The sequence below is a fragment of the Astatotilapia calliptera genome, chromosome 11, assembly GCF_964374335.1.
Source record: "Astatotilapia calliptera chromosome 11, fAstCal68.1, whole genome shotgun sequence".
Taxonomy (NCBI): Eukaryota; Metazoa; Chordata; class Actinopteri; order Cichliformes; family Cichlidae; genus Astatotilapia; species Astatotilapia calliptera.
This window is the reverse complement of record NC_137432.1, coordinates 37,322,699-37,341,542: the sequence shown is the minus strand read 5'-3', so window position 1 is coordinate 37,341,542 and position 18,844 is coordinate 37,322,699. Positions and strand designations below refer to the sequence as shown.

General features: G+C 41.0%; 3 long non-coding RNA genes across 4 annotated transcripts; all 3 read right to left on the bottom strand.

The window, feature by feature from the left end:
- Positions 1 to 552: 552 nt before the first annotated feature.
- Positions 553 to 4,351, bottom strand: LOC145431996 (uncharacterized). Its single transcript, XR_013912336.1, has 4 exons — positions 3,948 to 4,351; positions 1,511 to 1,594; positions 1,383 to 1,408; positions 553 to 770 (listed from the first exon to the last, which is right to left on the bottom strand). It is a non-coding gene; the product is annotated as an uncharacterized LOC145431996 (long non-coding RNA).
- Positions 4,352 to 8,800: 4,449 nt separating this feature from the next.
- On the bottom strand, positions 8,801 to 14,432 carry LOC145431993 (uncharacterized). 2 transcript variants are annotated; one of them, XR_013912332.1, is made up of 4 exons: positions 14,297 to 14,432; positions 10,147 to 10,287; positions 10,025 to 10,044; positions 8,801 to 8,953 (listed from the first exon to the last, which is right to left on the bottom strand). It is a non-coding gene; the product is annotated as an uncharacterized LOC145431993 (long non-coding RNA). The 2 variants fall into 2 exon arrangements; XR_013912333.1 differs by lacking the exon at positions 14,297 to 14,432 and adding an exon at positions 11,895 to 11,980.
- Positions 14,433 to 14,590: 158 nt separating this feature from the next.
- LOC145431994 (uncharacterized) lies at positions 14,591 to 17,288 on the bottom strand. Its single transcript, XR_013912334.1, has 4 exons — positions 17,119 to 17,288; positions 16,409 to 16,516; positions 16,287 to 16,306; positions 14,591 to 14,742 (listed from the first exon to the last, which is right to left on the bottom strand). It is a non-coding gene; the product is annotated as an uncharacterized LOC145431994 (long non-coding RNA).
- Positions 17,289 to 18,844: the final 1,556 nt, after the last annotated feature.

Below are 18,844 nucleotides of genomic sequence, written 5' to 3'. Positions count from 1 at the left end.
TATTTCAGCAACGAGTGTCCATGAAGCAGATTTGTACAACCATAAAACATGGTTACAAATTAGCTTCATAAAGCAACCGTAAAAAACAACAACAACATTTGACGGCTGGAGGAAGTTCAGTTTTCAGAAAATATCACCTGTGAAGAGCAATGATGATTTCTAACATGAGGCTGGACAGACTGACAGCTGTCAGGCTGCTCTTTCCTTTTTCCTACAGTTAAGCTTGCAGTGTTTTTGTTCCTTTCAGTTCTGACGGCCAACACGGACACAGCACGGCGCATCCAACAACTTTCATTTCTGCTTCGTTTGTCACTGCAGGAAAAGAAGACTGGCTGTGGTTTTACGGCCTTTTAAATAACGCTTTAATTTTACTGCTAAGTCTAACATCTGAAGGATGTACAGCAGAAAGACACTCGATCGAGCTTTAATTCACCTGGTTATGCAAAATATTTTAAAAGAAGTTGAGAAGTAAGTGTTGATAATTATTAGGCACGCTAACATAATTCAGGTCAGAGCTGATCCAAAACGCACAAACAATCACTTCACAAATCAAAACGTCAAAGCTTTTATTTTCTCCACGTTTTATTACAGTTTTCATCCCAGATAGCAAGCTAATGTCGTTTTTTGTTGCATTTTCACACAGTGTTTCACTGATGACCGTCTTATCATCACTTTGATCTCTGTCGTTGCTCCGCCCACAGTCAGTTCCAGATTTGAAGGACAGCCAATCCCAGCAGAGGCAGCAGTTTCATCTGACCAATCCCTGAAGCCTGAGAGAGGTCACACAGAGGTCAAATAGTTATTTGACTGATGTGACACAAACACATATGCAGAAATGTTCTTCTGGCACAAATTTCACGCCATAAACTTTATTGTTTTTATACTGAGTAAACTTAAACTGGCCACTGGCAGCCATGCACGCCCAAACTCAAAGGTTAAAAATGCTGGAATTTTCTGATGACGCTTCTTTTGTGGGTGATGCTGCCAACATTCATGGATTGTAATGTCATTAAAAACACTGAGGAACACGACTAAACACTGATGGCTGACCTCTGCTTAGCTGTGCTTAGTTTTAGGATTGTTGAAGTCAAAGTTGAAGTAAACTGTCAGAAATTAAAACCTCCTGAATATAAAGTCGGATTTTTTTTTTTTTTTACTAATTATTTCCAATATTAACATTTGAAGTTTAGAAAATACAAATTTAAGCTCAAACATAAAAAAATCTGGGTTTTCTGATGTTAAACACACGTACAGTTTGGCTGTGTTTAATTTGATCGTTATTACATGACATACAGTATGTGACAAAACAAGGAAAGGAAGCTTTAAGTTAAATATTGCAAATTTGTCCTTCACCAATACGTCTGAAAAAAAAGATGACTCACCTCGTTCATGAGGCCGAGCTCATTATCTAGAAAGACACAAGAAAGCACAGAAGCTGCTGTGAGTACAGCTCAGAAATACTTGTGTTACTAAACAAAGTGTCTGTGTTGTGCAGGTGCTCTGAAGTTACCGTAGTTACTGTAGTCATAGTCTGTAGTGTTATTCTCCGGGTCAGTCATTCTTGTATTGGGAGAGCCCGCCTTCTCACTGTTGCCTGGTGATGAGAATTAAATAGAAACAATAAAATGACCTGATGGGACGATGCTATAACCAAAGGCAAGGCAAGTTTATTTGTATAGCACAATTCAACAACAAGGTGATTCAAAGTGCTTTACAGATATATTAGAAACAAAAACAATGATTAAAAATTGATTAAAACAAACAAACAAACAAACAAACAAACAAACAAACAAACAAACAAACAAACAAACAAACAAACAAACAAACCTGTATATATATATCTGTATATAAAATCAAAACAGATAAAATCAGTAGTTAAATGTAAGTTTTGAAATTTAAGCTTAAAGTGTGGATTTGGTGCTTTATTCAAATGCAGCTGAGAACAGGTGAGTCTTCAACCTGGATTTAAATAAACTGAGTGTTTCAGCTGATCTGAGGCTTTCTGGGAGTTTGTTCCAGATATAAGGAGCATAAAAGCTGAATGCAGCTTCTCCGTGTCTGGTTCTGACTCTGGGAACTGATAAAAGACCGGATCCAGATGACCTGAGGGATCTGGAAGGTTCATACCAAAGCACAAACAAGCACAGAAGTTGCCTTCTGAGTGCAGATTTTGACAGTCATGTGCCTCTGAAAGTGTTCTTCGCTCAGTTAGATGTTGTGAAGGAGTTTTGTTAAACAAGGAAATCATTCTGTGGACGTTTGTCAAAGCTGGGAGGGCACTTAAAGAAAGCTCCAGGCGATCCAGGAGAGGAGGACAACTGCTGCCTAAGCAAAAACCTGTAGTGATGCCTTATGTGTCCGGAGTATTGGAACAGCTGAGACGCCTTTTTTCTAAACATCGCGTCTCCGTGGCTTTTAAACCCCAAAACACACTGTGGAAAAATTGCAAACAGAGTAACATAGCTTACGCTGTTAAGTGCCAGGAGGATGTAACATCCTGGACAGGGAGGAACGCTGGTTTGAGGGCGGAGTCAAGGAGGCCATTTACGTGAAAAGGGAAAGACCACCTCTGAATCGAGGAGGGGGCCTAAGGGTCCATCTGTCACCATCTTACAATGCTGTGATTGCAGCCGTTCCCCACCTCTCTGTGAATGGGACTCATGACCATTGATCAGTAGCTGTTGATCAATGATCAATGGTAACTGATCAGTGGTCACTGGTGATTGATCAGATTGATTAATTACTTTATAGGTCTGTTTCTAATTACAGATAGATTTCAGCTGGTGTCATGTTTCATGTTTCAAGTGTCCAATACTTTTTCCCCGTCTCATTTCTCATCATTGCACATGACTCATGTACATCTAATGGTTTTATTTCTTTGCTTGTGTGGATTGGTTGTTACCAACATCTGGTGAGAATTTCATGTCAGTAGCACCATTTAGAGTTCAACACTTATTTTACCTGCTGCAATATATATTCATGCGTGTTGTTATGTTGAAGTCTTATTTCAAAAATATTAAATTCATTTTTCATCTCAAAAGTTGACACATGGCAGTTTGGGGCAGCATTCTTCTTTGCAGAACCTCTCGAGTTCTAACAGGTTGGATGGCGAGCATTCCTGCAGGCCAATTTCAGATGCTAACTCATGTTTAAGCCTGGACTCTGAGCACCTCAAGGACATTCACAGATGGGCCTGTGAAGCACTGAATACTTTCTGGATGCACTGTATGACGAGGCTGGATGATTTCACAGTGTTTGCATGTTATACCCACATAGCTACATCTTAGCCACCTTATTTCCTGTTTTCTTCATGTCTGCACTCTAAATCCAAACCCACAGATGCAACGTTTCTGAGGCTTGACTACAAAGAAGAACACTTAGTTCCATGAATACACTCATACACACATTTTGCAGTGCAGCTTTTTTTTTTTGCAGCTTTTTTGTACAGCCTGCTAAAATATGACTTTTTGTTCAGAAGTGTTTTTTTATTTCATGACAACAATTTAGTTTTAATGCAGATAGATGATGCTGTCATTAGATTTTTTGTTTGTTTGTTTGTTTGTTGTTGTTTTTTAACAAATTTTATCCTTAATGCCAACGACATGTCAAGTAAAGTAGATCAGCACCTTTAAATGACCTGGTTTTCTACCACATATTTTTAGAGAAAGACGTCAACAACCGTGAGCATCATGGAGCAAGTCGCTTAGGCTTTCAGTTCAAGGGCGAGTCCACAAGCGGTTTATAAAGAGATGTCGTGGATTACAGTGTTGTTTAGCAATTTTAGTCTATAAGCCAAACAAAAAACTCACAATAACTCTTCAACCTGTAACTGAAAGACTGCAACACACTTCTTCATGAATCTTTCGATCAATATCAGACCTTTGAGTGCAAAAGCAGGTTTAGTCTGTTAATTAAAACAGATATGTGAAAGGTCATAGGTCACTCACCACAACAGGACAACATGATCAGAGCAAGCCAGAGAGAGATGGAGAGCAACACATTCATCCTGGACGAGAGACACAAACTGACTGAAAGAGAGAGAGCGCGGGGAGTGTTCAAATAGAAACTCTCCAAACGAGACAGAACTTGCAGCCTTTAATAACCTCAGCTTTGTGAGTCAGGCCCATCAGGTTTTCTTTTTTTTAGATGAGGCCACGTAAGTTAAAGAAAAAAAGTTTAAGGGCCTGGAGGAGCGACGTGAAAGAAGCAAGTAATGAACTTTAGAAGTAAGTGCCAAAAAGTTGATCCCGTTCATCTGGACGTTTTCAGTGGGAGAAACGTTTCGTCACTCATCCAAGTGACTTCTTCAGTCTCAGCTGACTGCAGAGTTTCCCAATCTCAACAACAGTACATTTGCATAACGTAAGCAAGCAAGGAATTTATGGCACTTTCAGAACAACTCCCAGCTGAAACAAAGTGGTGTACACTTGACATGCCCAAAAATGATACCTTTAATAAGTATACAAACATTGTCATAGAAAGTCTAAGGAGCTTGGAAAGAAAAGCGTCTGGACTTCTTTAAGTTGCTTGAAGACGTTTCACCTCTCATCCGAGAAGCTTCTTCAGTTCTAAGGTCAAATGGTGGAGAGTCCCAGATCCCACATAAGCCGAGGTGTGAAACTGGGTGTGGGTCACAATCAGCCAGGGCTTCAGGTGAGCTCATTGTGAAACCTGGCCCCACCTTATCATGTGATTTCCTGAGGTCATTTGGCCCAGGATGTGAGTGGGCGTTAAGGCGTCTGGGAAGGGATCTCAAAACTGGATTATAGATGGCAGAGAGTTGGTGTCGTAAACCCCGCCTCTGTTCAAAGATGGTCGCTAACAGTGGACATAGATGCTTCTTTCACTCCTCTTCCAAACCATCTGTCCTCTCTGTCCAAAATGTGAACATTGGCATCCTCAAAGAGTGACCTTTGACCTTTAGATGCAGATGGACAGCTGAGTCTTGTCCTGTGGAGGAGGCTTCTGGTAAACTTCAATGTTGAGGTTGCCGTTCTCTTCAACGTGCACGGCATAGTCCAGGAAAGGCAAACAGTTATCGGTGTCGATAGAAAGAGATAACATCAAGGAACACCATAGTTCTTTCCGTTTCAGTACTTCCACATTGACACAGTGCGCACTGAGAACCTGAAGTTCTGTGAATTTGTTGATATTGAAAACAGAACAATGCTTTCTCACAGCTTTGCTCCAAGGCATTGAGAGGATGATACAGATATTTTCACCCATAGTGATCAAGAAGTTTTTTGAAGATGACTTCAGTGAGATCTACCTCTGGCACATGCACTCACTCATGTCTGTGTTCCACACAAACATTCAAGAAGTGGAGATATCACCTGAATTTCAGGAGCGGGACCACTCCTCGTTCACGCCCTGTCTGGCCTCAGGCTAGAAAAACCCCTTCTCCAACACCCGCTGTTCTCATTTTCATGCCCCCTGCCCCCCCCCTTTTTCTTTCCTCTCTTCTCCTCTCCTCTCCTCCCTTCCTTTCCTCCCTTTATTTCTCGTTAGTACAGGGGGATCCGCCCGGCCCGAGAGCCGTCGCCAGTCCCCTTCAAGCCCTTCCCCAAACTGCAGCACTAATCACTAGGGATGGGTATTGATTCAAGGTTCAAGGTTCAAGGTTCTTTATTTGTCACATGCATAGTTATACAAGTATAACACACAGTGAAATGTAGCCTGACACGCTCCTCGACATGTGCAAAAAAATTGATAAGATTTTCACGATTCAGATTCCATTTTCGATTCTGTTTAACGATTCGATTCTTCATCGATTCTTTTTAAAAAGGAGAACACTAAGGTCGATTAGCTCAGAACTTTGTTTTATATCTTCTCTTTGAACAAGATAGAAATTTAGGAGTAACATGGCCTTACAAACCCAGCAGTGAGATCTTAAGAGATCCAGCCTGCGGCTCTTCAATGGGGCGTCACAGGGTCCCCGGGAAAAAACATTGTAAATGTAAAATAATAAAATAAATATTCTTCTGTAGCAATAACAAAGTATAACATAAATCATTCTGTAGCAATTACACAAGAATATCCAGTAATGTCCCTGCCTACAATTAAACACATTCACTTACTGAAAATCATCTGCTGTGGCAAATGGGTGCAAACCTTTGACCACAAACTGAGTCTCTGCTCGGTGACATTCGTCTATCCTGGCCTGAAAGGAGACGCTACCGGTAGACTGCAGCGAGAACTGCCAGCATCTGAGCCAGACTCTGTCTCATCATGGTCACTAAATGCACAGTAATGGTTTTGTAATAAGGCAGATCGCGCTAACATAATATGCACTGTTAGTTGATTATTTACCTGCCGCATTAACGGGAGAGGACGTGCAAACGTTACCGCTGCTGCTGGATTGAGATTCACGAGTCCGGAGCGGAATTAAAAACACAACATTCATTTAAGGTCATCGCGTGTTTTGTGAGCAAATGCTTTTGCATATTCGTAGTGTTTCCTCCCTTAAATGAAACATCTACTTTGCAAGTATTGCAAGTTGCCCTGTTGTCATCTGTTCTCATAAAGTATAACCAAACTTTTGAGCGTTTGAGCCGCTTAGGCGCCGTGTTTCCTGCCAGGTAAATGACGCTCCGCAACGTGGTGACGTCATTCGGGGCGACTGGAATTGATAAGGGAATCGTTTGCAAAAATGGCAAACAATTCCAAGGAAGTGAAACAGTGGGAACCGGTTCTCAACAAGAACCGGGTTTTGATACCCATCCCTACTAATCACACTTCCTCATTCCTCATTTCCCATCGTTATCAAGGAAGTAGTGCCTGCTAGTGAAATGGAAAAAGAAAACCTGAGGTTAAAAAAATGTTGAACAGCATCCACACCATTCTTTATGAACGTAAGAGCAACAACTTCATGTCCTTTAAAGTTAAGGGACTACTTGTGTGCCGATGGTGCGCATCCTGCCCGGAGTGTCAGCTGGTTAACCAGCCGGCCATCCCAAATGCACCTTTGTGCCTACTGCCGTTTGAGTGCATATGCATGGGCTTCATTGGGCCATTTCAGTGGACTGCATTGCTTTTGTCACCCTTTTTAACTGAGTAATCTGAATTGATCAAATACGCAGTAATCTGTCATCTAAAGTCGAATAAAAACCAAATATGTGGAATCTACTCTTGTTGGGTTCAGTCAGGATCGTAGTGGTAACTCAACTTAGAGAAGAAAAACCCTCCACTCAAAATGAGACACTGACAATGACTTAAAGGAGAAAAGAGATTTGAGTGTATTCACACATTTAAATTGCCCAAAAACACATCGACATGAACCCAAACCATTTGAATTATTGCAAACATGTAGTTCACCACAATAATTCGCAGCAGATTTCTACCACATAAAAAACCAGCCGGTATATTCTTCACGGAATACATTAACTCAACACGGTACAGGACTGAACCTTTCACAACAGCTTTTTGCATCTTTCTCCGTGCAGGCGGGTGCAGTGAAAGAAAGTTACCGTGAGCAGCTCTATGGACTATGAAGTGATATGGTCGCACAACCTCCTTAAAGCGTGGAGAGAAGCTGAACCTGCTTCTCTGGTGAGGATGGTTTAAGAAAGATAAGTTGGGGCCAGAGGTGCCAAATTGCACATATCTATTTTGATAACCATCTCACACAGAGAGCAGATGTTGCTGCAGTACGACTCTCATAGAGCATCGTTTTGAAACGCAGCCTGGTGTGACGGTACGTTCACGGCCCTACATGAACATAAGAGACTAATTGTTTTGAAAGAATTGACTAAAATGCTGAAAACGGGAGTGATAAAAGAATCGCACAGGGTGAGGTGTAGCCCCATAGTTCTGGTTGTGAAGAAAGATTCTGTGTCTACCACAAGGTGAACGAAGTTGATGTGTATCCCATGCCCCGGGTGGACGAGCTCCTGGACCGGTTAGGCACAGCTCAATTTTTCGTGACACTGTATTCAACCGAAAGAAGTATGCAGTTGGACGGAGGGAGGTACAGTATGTGGGGTAGCACTTGGGGCAGGTGCGTCCACAGGTGGAGAAAACAGCAGTAATTGCATCATGTCTGCACTCCAAGACCAAAAATCTGTATGTTTGGTCTTTCTGCACATAATCTGTTTATAATTATTCAGCCATTTATATTACCCATATCTGCATATACCAGCATATACATACATTTGCCCATAGTACATCTATATAATTGCTCTTAATGCACTTACTACTCTTGCACTTCTGATTAGATGCAAAACAGTATTTTGTTACCCCATGTTCAAACATGTTTATGACAGAGGTAAGAAGATTCCTGGGGCTGGCTGATTATTTTTGCTGGTTCATGCCCGGGTTTGAGGACCTAACCAGCCCAGAATGATGCCCCAGATCTAGTCTAGTTGACGGAGCAGTGCCAGGCAGCATTTGTGAAGGTGAAAAAGTCTCTGTTTAGGGAGCCGCTTCTCCACACGCCTAACGTCCTGCAGACGGACACCTCGAACAGAGGGCTGGGGGCAGTTTTGTCCTAACAGGTAAGGGTGGTCGGCCGTACATGAGCTGAAAATTGAACGACCAAATAATGAGGTACAACATTGTAGAGAAGGAGTTTCTGGCAATCTGACACGTGGTGATTTCCTGCATTATTACCTCCTGGGACACTCATTCACCCTCTGCTCAGAAAACACCTCGCTACAGTGGCCCCACAACATAAATGATCCCAACACCCAGATCACCCGGTGGAATCTGGCTTTGCAGCCTTTTAACTTCAAGGTGGTCCATAGTGCAGGGACGCAGACGGTTGTGGCCAAAAATAATAAACACAATCACTCCATGAATGAAATAGTTTCAAAAATTAAGTCTTTTATTTTTTATTTTTTATTACAACTTGTGCAGATAAAGCTTCTGTCTTTGGCTCCGCCCACAGTCAGTTCCAGATCAGAAGGACAGCCAATCCCAGCAGGAGCAGCAGTTTCATGTGACCAATCCCTGAGGCCTGAGAGAGGTCACACAGAGGTCAAATAGTTATTTGACTGATGTGACACAAACACACATGCATAAATGTTCTTCTGGCACAAATTTCACGCCATAAACTTTATTGTTTTTATACTGAGTAAACTTAAACTGGCCACTGGCAGCCATGCACGCCCAAACTCAAAGGTTAAAAATGCTGGAATTTTCCGATGACGCTTCTTTTGTGGGTGATGCTGCCAACATTCATGAATTGTAATGTCATTAAAATTCTGTCATCAGATAAAAATAAGTTGTTGTCATCAACATAAGTGATTAGTTTGTTACAGATGGCGTGCTGGTACCACATCAGAATCCTTATTTAAAGCTTCCTTTATTCCTCACAGCACAGATTCAATGAAGCGAACATCACTCAGATATTTTCACCACATTGAGATGATAAAAGCTCAAAGGTGCTCCACATCATCGTTCTACAACAAGCTCACAGGCTTGTGTTTGAGTTCAGGTGTTCCTCACATACGTGACACAAAACCACAAACATGCAGACGGGACAGAAACTGTTTATCAAGCGTCTGCAGGAAAGTTAGACCAACTAAAAAGCCACAAGTAAGTGACGGGCTTACACGCCAGCTTTACTTGTAGTTTTGAAGTAGTTTTGAAGTAACGTCGGAAAAATAAAAGTCAGCTAAACACTGATGGCTGCTCTCTGCTTAGCTGTGCTTAGTTTTAGGATTGTTGAAGTGAATCCAGCGGGCATCTGTCAGAAAACCTCCTGAATATAAAGTCGGGTTTTTTTTCTAATTATTTCCAATATTAATATTTAAAGTTTTAAAAAGTACAAATTTAAGCTCAAACACAAAAAAAAATCTTTGGATTTTCTGATGTTAAACACTGATTTTGTGACATGTGTAATCAGGATTTCTGGAGGTGTTTCAGTGTGTTTTTGCAGTTCAGCTGTGCTTAATGTGATCGTCCACAGTTATTACATGATAGTATGTGACAAAAATAAGGAAAAGCAAAATAACCAAATAAATCTTTTCCAGTTTTAAGTTGTAATTCTGTCCTTTACCGGTACATCTGAAAAAAGATGGCTTACCTTGTTCATGGGGACAAATTCTAGAAAGACACAAGAAAGCACAGAAGCTGCTGTGAGTACAGCTCAGTAACAGTTGTGTTACTAGATAAAGTGTCTGTGTTGTGCAGGTGCTCTGGAGTTACCATAGTTATTGTGGTCATTCCCAGTGTTATTCTCTAGGATGTTATCGTAGTCATAATAACCGTAGGAGCCGTGATAACTGTAGTAAAAATTCTGCAGGAATGCGATTTCTTCATGGTGCAAGTTTTCCTTTTCAACGATTCCTGGCGATGAAGATTAAGCAGAAACATTATAATCATGTCACCTGATTGAAAGTGGGCTAAAAACAAACTACAGACAACCAACAAACTCTACAAGCCTGGCAGGTTTTTCAGTTATTGAACTTTTTGGTTTTAATGTACCAAATATTAATTTAGTGGTATGACGTTGTTTAACAAATTTCCTGTACTGATCTCTCTCATGTAATTGCATTAAAAAAACAGGATGTTAACGAAACATCCTGTAATTAGTTAAGATGGCAGTTGGGGTCAAGACCGGTGGGAGTGAACCCTGATGTGACGTTATGATGAGCAGAGTAAGAGCAACCCAACAGGATGGCACCGGATCTGACATAAACGGTAGTAACCAGACCGAAAAGCAGCGCACATTTCGGTGCTTTTTTTTTCCTGAGCTGTGATACACTTTGGATTCTAGCCAATCATTTTACCTTTCCGAGGATAGTAGGCGGGTCCAGGTACGTACGTTCTTTTAGAGCAGAGCTACAGATTAAAAATGCCCAAAGCGAAGCGGTCAAAAGTCTGGCTGTACTTCACAGCAAAAGATGTAAACTCAGCAGCAACAAGTGCTTTAAGCTGATACTGTGATACTGTCAAAGGAGGTAACACCTCGAATCCGATGAAACACCTGGTGACGCATAGCGGTTTTTAAAAAAGTCGAGAAATGCGTCGTATTTGATAGCTTGCTGCGAGACCTCACACCGAGCACGTCTACTGCGGGTGGGTTGCCTGTTATCGGACCCGGAGTTAGCAACATCCCCCAAAAACCCGAAGAGGAGAGTCCTGGCCCCTAGCCCTGCCAGTGTAGCAGAAATGATGAGGATGATGATGCAGCAGCAGCCGTTCTTCTCTGCGTGAGTAGCTTAATGTTGTTCGTGTGTAATTTACGCTGAGTAGGCTAACCACGTTATTACATTAATGCATGTAAGGTGAACTAGCAAACATCATCATAGCTACATGCGGCTGTCTTCTTGTTTGATGGCAGATGCTCCCTTCACCCTGGCCAAAAAGGCTAAAATGACCAAAGAAAAAGTGGAAAACAGTTAAACATGAGAGGTTTTGGACAAAGTTTGTGTTTTTTCCATTCTTTAAGCACCGGTTCGAGCACCGGTTCGAGCACCGGTTCGAGCACCGTTTAAGCACCGGCACCGTTTCAAAAGTACCAGTTTGGTACTGGTATCGGATAAAACCTAAACGATATCCATCCCTAGTAATAAGTAACTAATTACTTCTGAAAATAAGTAACAGAATTATTTTCTTGGAGAAGTAATCAATAATTATTATTTAACTACTATGTTCAAGTAACTTGACCAACACTGCTGATGGATGACCTCCATGGAGCACGTCTGAAGACTGTGCATGTTTAGTTTTTAGGACTGTTGAAGTGAATCCAGCAGTTAGTGTTGCCAAAAGTTTGGAAATAATTAGCAAATAATCTTATTTTAAGAAATAATGCAGAAAACATCCTGATTCCCTCCAAAAAAGGACAGGCGTGATCGTTCTCTCAATCAGCATCACATCTTTCATGTAAAACAGCTTAAATCCACACTGGATTTTAGAGGGATTAAAGGATGTTCTGGTTCCAGTTCACTCACCACAGCAGACTAACATCATCAGAGACAGCCAGAGACAGATGGACAGCAAGACATTCATCCTGGACGACAGACACAAACTCACTGAAAGAGCTTCATGACTTTAAACATCAGACTCAACTGACGAGGAAGTGAAAAAGCGCTGAAAATAAACCTTTGTCTTCTTGTTAGTCTGCTTTAACTTCACATGCAGACTGAATATACTACCAAGGAGTATTAGGGCCACATTAAGAAAGAAAAATATTATTAATCATTTCGAGAATAAAGGCAAAATTTCAAGATTACAGATGTAATTCTATTTGGATATATGTGGTCAGTGTACGCGGGGAAACTGCGACCCTCAAGGAAAAAACAAAAATGTGTGGCGAGTAGAGATGGACTGATTCGATATTACATATCGGTCCGATACTGACCTACATCACTGGATCGGATATTGGAGAGAAATAAAAAATGTAATCTGATCCATTAAATATCACAAAAACACCTCACAAAACTTGTGACATGGCGTAACTCGGCTCATAACCATAGCACGTCGAAAGAGTATGCGTCATGTGACAGAGCGGCTGTGGCGTGCGAGACCTGATGGCGGTCTGGTTGAGCATTTGGAGCCTCGCTACGTCCTTCCAAACCAGCATTTCATCTCTGAGAGAGCTATCCCAGAGAAGTAAAGCAAGTGTGTAAGTTCATGTCTGAATGTTTTTCAAGCATCCCCACGTTAAGCTTAACAATGGAGTGACTGCCTCCCCCTCCCTCTCCTGTTGCTACTTCAATCATGAAATTGATTAATGATCAGCTGATCGGCTTTTCTGTCACGAGTCCCTCTCAGAAAGAGGAAACCAGCAGCTGAACAACAGCAGCACGTTTAAGCTTGATAAGCTGTTGTTAGAATTTATTTAATATTACTTTCTACACCAGGATCTTTTTCTACAGCTGACGTAACTGTGCGGGGGCGGATCTAGCATGGTTTAGCCAGGGGGGCCGATAGGGCATGAACAGGGAAAAGGGGGCACAAAGACATACTTTTCTTTCTTATTCTCATTTAAAATGTCGAGCTTTTAATAAATAATTATCTGAATTTTACAAAGTTTTAATCTGATGTAAAACTGATAGAATTCCTTTACTGTATATAGTAACTATTAACTCTAATATACCCTATTAAGCTATAGCACTTTTTTCTTTGGGAAGGTACCATCTGTGCAGTCTGCAATTCTGTTGAGGGAAGATGCTGAATCTATTTAATTACTGTGGAAGAAAAAAAATTTTACGCCCGGCCCCGCCAATCCGCCACCAGGAGTGAGCCGGTACATACATGAGCGCCCAGCCCCAGACGACAAGGACCACCAACACACCAACGTCTGAGGGCATCAGCCACCAGCAATTATTAATTAGTCAGATAAAAGGCACTGGGGAACTCAGCAACACAAAACGACCTGGACATCCACGGAAGACAACAGTGGTAGATGATCACAGAATTATTTCCATGGTGAAGAGAAACCTGTTCACAAAAGCTGGGCAGAATTCTTCTTTGCAGAACCTCTCAAGTTCTAACAGGTTGGATGGCGAGCATTCAGGCCAATTTCAGATGCTAACTCACGTTTAAGCCTGGACTCTGTCTGAGCACCTCAAGGACATTCACAGACAGGCCTGTGAAGCACTGAATACTTTCTGGATGCACTGTATGACGAGGCTGGATGATTTCACAGTGTTTGCATGTTATACCCACATAGCTACATCTTAGCCACCTCATTTCCTCTTTTCTTCATGTCTGCACTCAAACCCACTGATGCAACGTTTCTGAGGCTTGACTGCAAAGAACATTTTCATCAATACACACATTTTGTGCGCTAACATCAGTGCAGCTTTTTTGTACAGCCTGCTAAAATATGACTTAAAACATCTTTTTGTTCAGAAATGTTGTTTTATTTCATGACAACATTTTTGTTTTTATGCAGATAGATTATGCTGCCATTAGTTTTTTTCTAGGTTTATCTTTAATGCTGCTTACACTCCAGTTTTACTCTTAAGTGTAAAAACCAGAACATGTCAAGTAAAGTAGATCAGCACCTTTAAATGACCTGGTTTTCTACCACATATTTTTAGAGAAAGACGTCAACAACCGTGAGCATCATGGAGCAAGTCGCTTAGGCTTTCAGTTCAAGGGCGAGTCCACAAGCGGTTTATAAAGAGATGTCGTGGATTACAGTGTTGTTTAGCAATTTTAGTCTATAAGCCAAACAAAAAACTCACAATAACTCTTCAACCTGTAACTGAAAGACTGCAACACACTTCTTCTGAGAGCCGATAAAACCTTCATGAATCTTTCGATCAATATCAGACCTTTGAGTGCAAAAGCAGGTTTAGTCTGTTAATTAAAACAGATATGTGAAAGGTCATAGGTCACTCACCACAACAGGACGACATGATCAGAGCAAGCCAGAGAGAGACGGAGAGCAACACATTCATCCTGGATGAGAGACACAAACTGACTGAGACAGACAGAGAGAGAGAGGGAGTGTCTAAATGGAAACTCTCCAAACGAGAGAAAACTTACAGCTTTTAATGAGCCTCAGCTTTGTGAGTCGGACCCAACAGGTTTTTTTAAGATGAGGCCACTGAACTTAAAGAAAGATGTAAGCGCTGATAATAAAACATAAGGCAGGTCAGAGCTGTTCAAAATAAACAAACAATCACTCGAATAGTTTCAAAAATAAAGTCTTTTATTTGTCTTTTTTATTACAACTTTCATTGCAGATAAAGCTTCTGTCTTTGGCTCCACCCACAATCAGTTCCAGATTTGATGGACAACCAATCCCAGCAGGAGCATCAGTTTCAGCTGACCAATCCCTGAGGCCTGAGAGAGGTCACACACAAACACACAGGCAGAAATGTTCAAATTTCACGCCATAAACTTTATTGTTTTCATACTGAGTAAACTTAAACTGGCCACTGGCAGCCATGCACGCCCAAATTATGGAGACACGTGTTACACGCATGGATGCATGCGTCCTCACATATGTGGCGCTATGATAAAGATAAAGACATGAAAATCGTAGCCCCCCCATTTTATTTTATGCTCACGGACACTTTCTTTTGGAAAGGCCACTGTTAATGTCGATTGTACTGTTCGCCAGCAGGGGGCACTCAGTCTCGAACGCATCGGTAGCTGGTGCTTCACGAGTGTTAGTCAGTAGTGAAGATGCAGCGTACGGCCCGCGCAGAAAGAACTGATTGACTGTTTTTCTGTTTTTCTACAGGTAAGCTGGGTGGGATGTTATAAAAGTGACAGACCGCAGTGGCGGCTGATGATGAAGGTCTTGTAGTGTGACAATGTTAGGCTGGAGATTTAATTCCCAAGTTTATCCAGTTGTTAGACTGTGCCGAGAGTCTTTGATTTCCATACAGGTATTTTTTGGGTCAAAGCCACAATATATGTTTTGCACAATAAGAGAAAGTGACTGAATGTTCAGTTCAAGTCAAGAACAACGTTTAGTTGAAAAGGATGCAGGTTGATAAATGCAGTTCAGGTTGATGAATAGATGAAAACAAGATAAAACTGTAATGAGAGTTCACTCTGGTATTCGTGCATACAGTAAAATGTACTTTTGGGATTGGGCAGTACAAAAAAGTGTTGCGTGTGACTATGAAAGTGTAAAGTTTAGAGAAAGTAAGGTCATTGTCACTAGAAGAAGTGTTAGTCAGTAGCGAAGAGGCAGCGTACGAACTAAAAGAAAGAACTGGTTAACCTGTCGTTTTTCTATTTTTCTACAGTTTCTGTGAAAAAGAAATATGTTGCACAGGAGATGAGTTTGCGCATCATTTTCAGCAGTGTCACGAGTACAGTACGTGACACAAAACCACAAACATGCAGACGGGAAGAAACTCAACAACTTTCATTTCTGTTTATCAAGCGTCTGCAGGAAAGTTAGACCAACTAAAAAGCCACAAGTGAGTGACGGGCTTACACGCCAGCTTTACTTGTAGTTTTGAAGTAACGTCAGAAAAATAAAAGTCAGCTAAACACTGATGGCTGATCTCTGCTTAGCTGTGCTTAGTTTTAGGATTGTTGAAGTGAATCCAGCGGGCATCTGTCAGAAAACCTCCAGACAAGAAAGTGGGATTTTTTTTCTAATTATTTCCAATATTAATGTTTAAAGTTTAAAAAAGTACAAATTTAAGCTCAAACACAAAAAAAAATCTTTGGATTTTCTGATGTTAAACACTGATTTTGTGACATGTGTAATCAGGATTTCTGGAGGTGTTTTTGCAGTTCAGCTGTGTTTATTACATGATAGTATGTGACAAAAATAAGGAAAAGCAAAATAATCAAATAAATCTTTTCCAGTTTTAAGTTGTAAATCTGTCCTTTACCAGTACATCTGAAAAAAGATGGCTTACCTTGTTCATGGGGAAAAAATCTAGAAAGACACAAGAAAGCACAGAAGCTGCTGTGAGTACAGCTCAGTAACAGTTGTGTTACTAGATAAAGTGTCTGTGTTGTGCAGGTGCTCTGAAGTTACCATAGTAATCGTAGTCATAATAAGAAGATAAGTTATAATAAGAAGTGTAGTTATTCGCTGAGAATTCATACATGTCTTCATGGTGTAAGTTTTCCTTTTCAATGATTCCTGGTGATGAAAATTAAGCAGAAACAATAAATTCATGTGACCTGATGGAAGGTGAGCTAAAAACAAACTCCAGACAACCTACAAACTGCTCTACAAGCCTGGCATTTTAGTTTTTTAGTTTTTTAGTTTTTGATGTTCATGGTTTCATGCACCAGACATTAATGTAGTGGTATGAAGTTGTTTGACAGAGCAAGTGTCTCCAGGACAATTACTCCAGCAAATTCTTAACAGATCTCTAAATTTCTTTTTAAACAATCTTTTTAAAAACGTATGAAACTGTAACTGCAGTAATGCAACAAACATCTTCTGACGTCCAGTAAAGTCACGATGGATCAATCAGCTGGTCGACCTCTGTGGAGCAAGTTTGCTTTTTTAGGACTGTTGACGTGAATCCATCAGTTAGCAAAATGATTTGCAATTTTAATATTTAAAGTTTCAAAGCAGCTGCAGCAGTTTATAAGAAATAATGCAGAAAACATCCTGACTGCCAAAAAAAGAACAGGCGTGATCATTCTCTCAATCAGCATCACATCTTTCATGTAAAACAGCTTAAACCTGCAGCAGATTAGGATTAAAGGATGTTCTGGTTCCAGTTCACTCACCACAGCAGACTAACATCATCAGAGACAGCCAGAGACAGATGGACAGCAAGGCATTCATCCTGAACGACAGACACAAACTCACTGAGAGAGCTTCACGACTTCAACAAGATGACAAAGGTTTATTTTAAGCACTTTTCACTTCCTCATCAGCTCAGTCTGTCTGCTTTCCCAAAATGTTAAGGTTCAGAATATTGGGGATGGACACCAGAGGAAAAACCCACAATAACAACACTGGTCCGGTCGGGTTGAGTCAAACGATGATTTAATGATCACACACGTGGGAGATGGACACTGTATGCAGACAGTCTCAGATCTCATCTCAAAAAACACATCTCCATAGTTTTATGAAATCAGGGTATTAGAACGCCCCCTCATGCGTAGTGACAGGTGTAATACAATCAATGTTGACAATTTTATTTAACACAAAGAATAACATTGTCTCCTTCCCGAGGGCAGACGCTAACTGCCCCCCGTCTCCTGGAACCGTCTGTACCCTGCTAAGACACAACATGGCAACTACAAGGACTCTTTCATTTATTAAGACCATCAGTGTGTATTGCTCTAAATCAAGTATATAATATTAAATGAATATTGCTGGATCAGCTACTTCTACTTAAAACATATTAAAACATGACTAAGCACAAAATCACCAAGAATGACATCTTATAAGTGCTGTGTAAGCGCGTGCGGCCTTCCAAGCTCAAAGCCTTTGCCCTCCATAGATCAGCCAGACTCGCGCTGGCTGTAGCTTTTAACCTTTAATTACCTTGAGCACAACTCTAGAATGAGCAACAAACTGCAATGTGTATGGAATGATCATGGTTACATCTGCAATGGAAAATCATGTTATTATTCTGGTACCTGTAAAAAAGATCAAACTAAAGTTATCACCATCACTGTAATGCAAAGAATAATGTAAGATCAAAAACTTCAATTCATGCTTAATGCAAAGCTGGTTATATACTTCTAATGAACTAATAATGCCATATTAAAATATTAAATGATAATGAGAAAAACATCCCCTCCTTATTCTACAATTCCCTCTGTTGACCTCTGGAGAATCCAGAGGTCACAAACAGTTGTGTCCCTCCTTGGCCTACACATTCAGTTCCACATGCATCATTGGCATCATGGACATTGGAGTAATGACTCCAGGGTCCACTGCCCTCACAGACATACTTTTGAACATTCTTCTGGCACAAGGGATGAGACAACAACAAATAACCATAATACCCACCACAACAAACAAAAAAAACATGACCGAAGCGATGACCCCCTTCCACCGTCCGAACACTGAGGTCAGCCAGCCTTCTAACGGATTACCAACACCGGAGTGATCATGCATAGTTTCAGAAAGGCTCTTTAGGCCCTCCAGAGCCTTGGTTACCGACCCATCTGGAGCAGTATTGTTTGGAATAAAGGTGCAACACTGGTCGGCAAACATAGCACACACGCCCCCCTTTTCCGCTAACAACATGTCAAGGGCCATTCTATTCTGCACTCCCATTAACGAGGACGGACCCACCTGCTCCGCTAACCCCTCCATGCCGTCTCTGGTCAGGTTAGAGAGCCTCACTACATTGTAATGAACATAATTAATCCTATCTACATTCTTGTTTGGAGTCACTGGAAAGAAAGCAGACAGACTGAATATACTTCCAAGGAGTATTAGGGAAACATATTATTAATCATTTCGAGAATAAAGGCAAAATTTCAAGATTACAGT